The following is a 6152-nucleotide window of genomic DNA, read 5'->3' as shown; positions in this document are numbered from 1 at the left end:
GATTACTATAAGGGATCCTTCTCACAGTCACACAAGTAATCACTCATGTTCAGACAAGACAATGAGGTAGGTGGCCTTTATAAACTGACATGCCCTCACTCATACACCTGATTATTATGCCCCTGCTGCTCCTCTCCCATCCTCAAAGACTACACAACGCTGCCACTAGCTGTGTTGATTGATTTTCCCCACCTTGGTCTCCCCAATGTTCTAGTTCCATTACCATGCTTGACGATGGCATCTCATACCTTTAGCATTATGTGTGCCCATATCTCGGCGATATGTCTGTTGGGGGGCTTTATTGGATTCACTGCTGGAACTCTCACAGCTGCTTGGATTGCAGAGCAGAGCCCGTTCCTCCGAACAAAAGTGTAACCATTTGTTACAATAAATGTTCAGAGATTCTTTGACACAAGTGTCACGGACGAATGGTGCAGCTGTGCTCAGGGGGAGAGCTGCTAGTGGATGATAAGGACACTGTCCACAGGTGTTGCAGAGGGAGCCTCTGGGACACAGGTGTTGGCAGGGTTGTAATTGTTTAATGTGAGCAAAGCTGATATTTGAGGAGCAAAATTGCCTGACTGGGCTGCAAAGCCAGGTGCATTCATGACAAATCCGCTCAGCAGTGGTACAATGATAAAAAAAGAAGCTTGGTTATCTGAATTGTAAATAAAACCCCTTGCCTGAATCCCCGGACAATGTAACTGAATTGTTGGTATTGCGATGGTTAGTGTTGATGTCAGCTTGCCATTTAGGAGAAGGTATATTTGAGTTAGTTACTTTTAAAGTAGGAGATCTATTATTATCTTTATCATAGAGATGTTCATTCTAATCCTACTTTGTCCCATTTATAGGTTGGATTAACCTGTTCAAATCCTCCATTTAATTAAATGTCAAAATACGTTGTCCATGTCCTCAAGAATGACAAATGGAAATGTTTTCAGATCTGACGTCCCTCATGACAGGACAGCATTTGTTCTGGGATTTCCAAAAACTGTTGGAATGTGAATCTGTTTTATGGTGTGACCATTATGGTTTCTTTAGGTTTAAGCACAAAAATGGTTAGGTTTAGGAAAATATCATGATTTGGGTCAAAATAACTACTTTGTTTAAAGGGACTGTTTGTAAGAATCAGAAATTGCTTTTTAACAGCGACAACTGTGGCCGTTAGGTCAATGAAAATCAGCGTCACGCTTGTTCTCGCTCTACATAAACATGAACGAGCATTGCTCAAAACAGTGAGGCGACACACGTCAGCTAAAACCACAATATCACTATTTATTTCACCTGCTTGGCAGTAATGTTAGCTGACCAGACCAAGGTCTTGCCATGAATCACTGCTGATCCTAGTGTTGGCTCTTCCTGCATCAGCCACCTGACCGCGGCCGGAGGGAACAGGGAAGAGACGATGACATTTCTCACAGGGCCTTTCTACAAGATGGCCACAACATTAGCTAATAATGCAGGACCTACCTTTGTTGATATTGTGCTTTTGTGATGTAAAGTCACTTACTTTGCAATTCCCAAAGCCACACAGTGAATTAGGGGCTTTTTGGGGCCCTAAGAGGTCTGGAGTCCCAGGACAGTTTCCAGCTTGGCCTGGCTGGTAATCCAGCCTTGCTCTTTTAATTACTCGTACACATTTATTTATATAACGAAAAGCTCATTTCTGGCACAACAAAGGTTTCATTGTCCCGTGAAAAGCACCAGAAAAACAACAACAATTCAGCCTTTTTTTTTACGCTTGTCACATCTTTGTTGTTGAGTCAACGAGATGAACTGACAGCTCTTGCGCACATGCGCAACAAGTTGCAGTGTGAGTTATGTTTTAATATAGTCTTCGGGGTTGTATCATAATGAAGATGTATGAAGTCATTTCAGCCAGCGTATCAATATGACCCTTTGCGGAGTGAGTGTAGAATAATATTGTGGAACATAATAATGAGGATTAAAGACCGCGTCGTCTGGGTATTGTTTCATTAGTGTTGATGTTTACTGTCTCTGGGGCGGATTTGGGATTAGTGCAGCCATCTTCCTGTGAATGTCAGCGACGAAACAGTATGCGGAGACACAAGCCTTCTTTGACAACATGCAAATATCAATTGTATCCGCTCCATATCTGCGCCCATACTGTATCCTTATTAATATACACTGAATTGTACTGAAATCAGGTGTTATATACCAATATGAAATATTAATATGAAGTCTTCTCTTGTATATTTGCTGTGATGTTCTGTGAAGAAAAGAGCTGATCTTGTGTTTCAGTGATCTTAGTTAGTGTTCCATGTTTCTAAGCAGCATGTTCAGGCTGCGGGCTCATTATGGGATGAACAGGGATGGAGGGTTAGAGAAGCATACGGGGGCACATTTAGATCTACTCCAATGGTCACAGTTGCCAGGCCACCATTGCCTTAAGTGTGTTTTGAGTGTACAGTATCTATGTATGTCTGTGTGTACATGTGTGTGTGTATGCATGTGTCCCTCATGCATTTTACTGTGTACATGAGCCACTGTTTGAGGAAAAACCAGAGCTGGAGATGAAAGCATTTGGCAGCCTCGTTTTCCCAATCTATGGAAAAGGCTTAATGTGACTGTTGTCCGCTCTGAAACAGTGACAACTTTGAGAAAACAATCCATGGAAAATAGTTGTGATTTTCTTGGCTGCTGTCCACGCCGTTATCTTGACAAGTATGTTTGCGCTGCTATGACGCTATAAGGCCTTAGGTGTTTACTCGTGGGCTGGAATGTGTAGTTTTCCGTTCTGGTTTATGCTCTCTATGGAGGAGGTTCAACAGTTCTACCTCCCTTATGACAGCGCAGATTCATTGCTATTATGATTGTCATCGCAGCTACTATTCATTGTTTCTGACTTGGCGGACCGAAGGGAAGTGCTATCTCTCTGCATTTGGATCATCTGGATAGCGTTTGTGTATTCTAAGTATGGAAAGTGTGTGTGAGAGTGTGTGTGTCAGAGAAGAAGCTAGGGTCATTAAATGGAGGCAGATTTGGTGGCAGCAGAGGCAGATTGTGCGCTGGCTGCTGTGGCTTACTAAATTGGCGATCCTCATGTCTGACAGATGCACATGTCTGTCTCTGTGTCTCTCTCACACACACACACAGTTATAAATGTGTATGTACAAGTGGGTGACTATCCAGCTGGTAATACTTTGCGTTTGCTTTTTTGTGTAATGTTATGTAATTCTAATAAAGTCTCAATGTCAAATTATACCAAATGTCCTCTATTCTTTGGCATTCTTCTGTAAATATAGATGATTTTTGTCCTGAACCTTGAATGCTTTTTATGAATTTGAAACTACTTTAACGACCATTGAAGTGGAAACAGAAGAGTCCGTTTCAACTCCTGTGGGCACTTTAAAGGTGCAGTGTGTAGGATCTGGCGTAGACCTGCTCTATATGAAAAGCATCTTGATAAAACTTCTGTTATGATTTGACGCTATATAAAAATGAATTGAATTGAATAAAGAAAACACACTTATTAATATTATATTATATTTCTGCCAAGAGATCCCCCTGAATGTTACACACTGGTCCTTTAAGCAAAGTACAAGGCCGTGCTGAAACTCTAGAAGCTAAAGTGCACAGGCGTTGCCACTAACTCATTCTCTTGCTTACTTTGTAGTTCTGCTTAGAGTGGTCTTAATGGAATCAAAAATAAATCTGCTTATAGCTACTCTTTACATAGTTCCTGTATAGCCTCAAAGCACATAAAATGTAAATAAATCTATACTACTAAAATAACCACTTGTCCTAAATGGACAGTAAAACATACAAAACGCTGCGACAAGAGCATTCCAACACACGCAGTAATGAAGGACTTCATGCGCGAGAGCTGAGCAACTGATTTCGCCCCGATAGCTTGACCTTCAAAACACAATTCCCTTCCAGTTGGCATCTCGTGACTGCATTTTAATTGTAATAGATAACAGTGTGTGCATGAAGAGGTGCTCACTGAAAGCTGCATATAATTTAAATGACAAGGGCATGTGTAATGGATGAGTATTGATGAAGGGAGTACGTGCTATCAATACAGCGACTCTGACAAGGATTAGCACTGACTGGCTAATTCGTGAATGGACAAGCATTTAGTCCAGAAATCAATGTGGCGTTAAAGGATTTCATCATTCCCACCCGTCAATAATGACACAAATCCTTTTCGGCCCCGAGTGAATAGAATTACATTCATCGTGTCTGCTGCTGTCATTGAGACACAGTTTGGCGTGTATAAAAACAAAACACTTGAAATACTCCAAAAGGTAAAGTGTTGGTTTTGTATGGCAGGTTTTGCTGGTTCCCAATCAGCAGCTACTTTCCTCATCTCAACAGCGATAAAAAACATTATTGATCTGTCCTTGCATCATTACTACTGATGTCATCACTGACCTAAAGCCGGTAAATTTCAGGGAGCAATTACCAACGATGGCCATTACCTCCCGCTGCACATCCTCCAATCACCTCCTCAGTATGGGAGGTCACAGAAAGCCTGAACACTCTGCTCTTGAGGGTCACACAAAGACATGTGTAATAGTGATGTAATATTAAAGTGTATTTATAGTGCACTTATCGAAACAAGATATTGTGCTTTGCGAGGAAAACAAAACAAAAAAAACATACAAATTTGAATCGGGTCTCACAAAATTTAGATCAGGTCATACGAATATATTTGTTATATAAATATACATGTACCAACCTACTTACACATAAATACCCACATGCAAACAAATTACCCACATTAAATGAAATAAAAAAAATAGCTTTTCAATAGAAATACATGTTCAGAAGCAATATAAAAGAGGAAACTGCTTTTGCCTGTCTGTGCAGGTCATGGTCGTGTGCAGGTTTATGCACACGTACATATCAATACCTTTTCCTCCAAATCAGCATTTTTAGGAGCTGTATAACACTAGAACAGCCTCTCCCATTTGCATCCATCAGCCAAGAACATTACCTTCAGAAACATCACTTTCACTTTAATGTGCTTGCAGATTGCTTCGGAATGAGATGCATTTATCACTGCTGATTTGCTTCGTCACGTCACCAGATGTTGGACGTCTTATGACCGACCTGTTGTACTGACAATACACCCAAATCAAATGTCAAAACAAAGCAAGCAATGACCTGGCTTCACATGGCTCAGGCGGGTTGTAACACCAGTGTGAGTCATGTTTCATGCATAAATGATCTCCCCCGTGTGTGTCAGCTTTTACTAGGGTGGGAAAAACATGAAATGTGGGTCTGTGATGTACTGATTTTCTGTGGGTGAGGGCTCAATCCTAGGAGCTGTATAGTATGAGCAGATCAATACTGATGTTGATGCTTTGCGCATACAATTTTCTCACCACACAAGACATCCACAAACAAAATGTCATACATTGGTGTATATTTGACCATCAAAATTCAATTCAACGATCTGTACACCCCTGCATCCTAGTTCCAGTCAAGGGGAACGTTAATGTTACAGCATACAGCGAGTGTGCTTCAAACTTTGCGGCAACTGTTTAGGGCCCTTTACGGCACAGTTGTGGTACACAGTGAAATCTTGTGCAAAAATTGTGCACTGTGTTCGTCAGTGAAATATGTGCAAAGTTGAATACCTTGTAGCATGCAGCATGTAGCATTGTGCTTATTTGAACGTGAACTTCACAAGCATTCAGGGAGAGCATTGCCGCACTGATAATTTTCCAGATACTTACAGTCCCAGGAGTATAAACGCATGCGTCCTTGTGGCTTATAAGCTTTTCACTTCTTAGTTTGCATTTTAAATGGTATCCTGTGGCAACGCACCTACACCAACACACAGACCCTTGCGTTGACTTTGTCAAGGGGCTATTGCTGGTCTGAACAAGGCCTTAGTTTAATAATATAGAAGAGCTGAACTGTCCATTATTCTGTGTGAAAGGGGCTGATGAGCAATTGTGTACCTCTGTGACCCCGTGTGGTATGGGACAGAAATAATCACTCCCCCTAACCTTCCTTGTACTCTGGACACATCGCATACTGTGAATTGAATGGGGACTCAGGCTTTGCCTCCCTGGAGAAAGGAAAAAGAAAACCTGCACAGTGACAGGATGAACCAAACACCTTGGCGGTAAAGTTTTTGACTGTAAGAATTGCCCCCTGCACTGATCCAGAAA

The sequence above is a fragment of the Sebastes fasciatus genome, chromosome 14, assembly GCF_043250625.1.
Source record: "Sebastes fasciatus isolate fSebFas1 chromosome 14, fSebFas1.pri, whole genome shotgun sequence".
NCBI lineage: Eukaryota > Metazoa > Chordata > Actinopteri > Perciformes > Sebastidae > Sebastes > Sebastes fasciatus.
Note: the sequence above shows the minus strand (reverse complement) of the source record.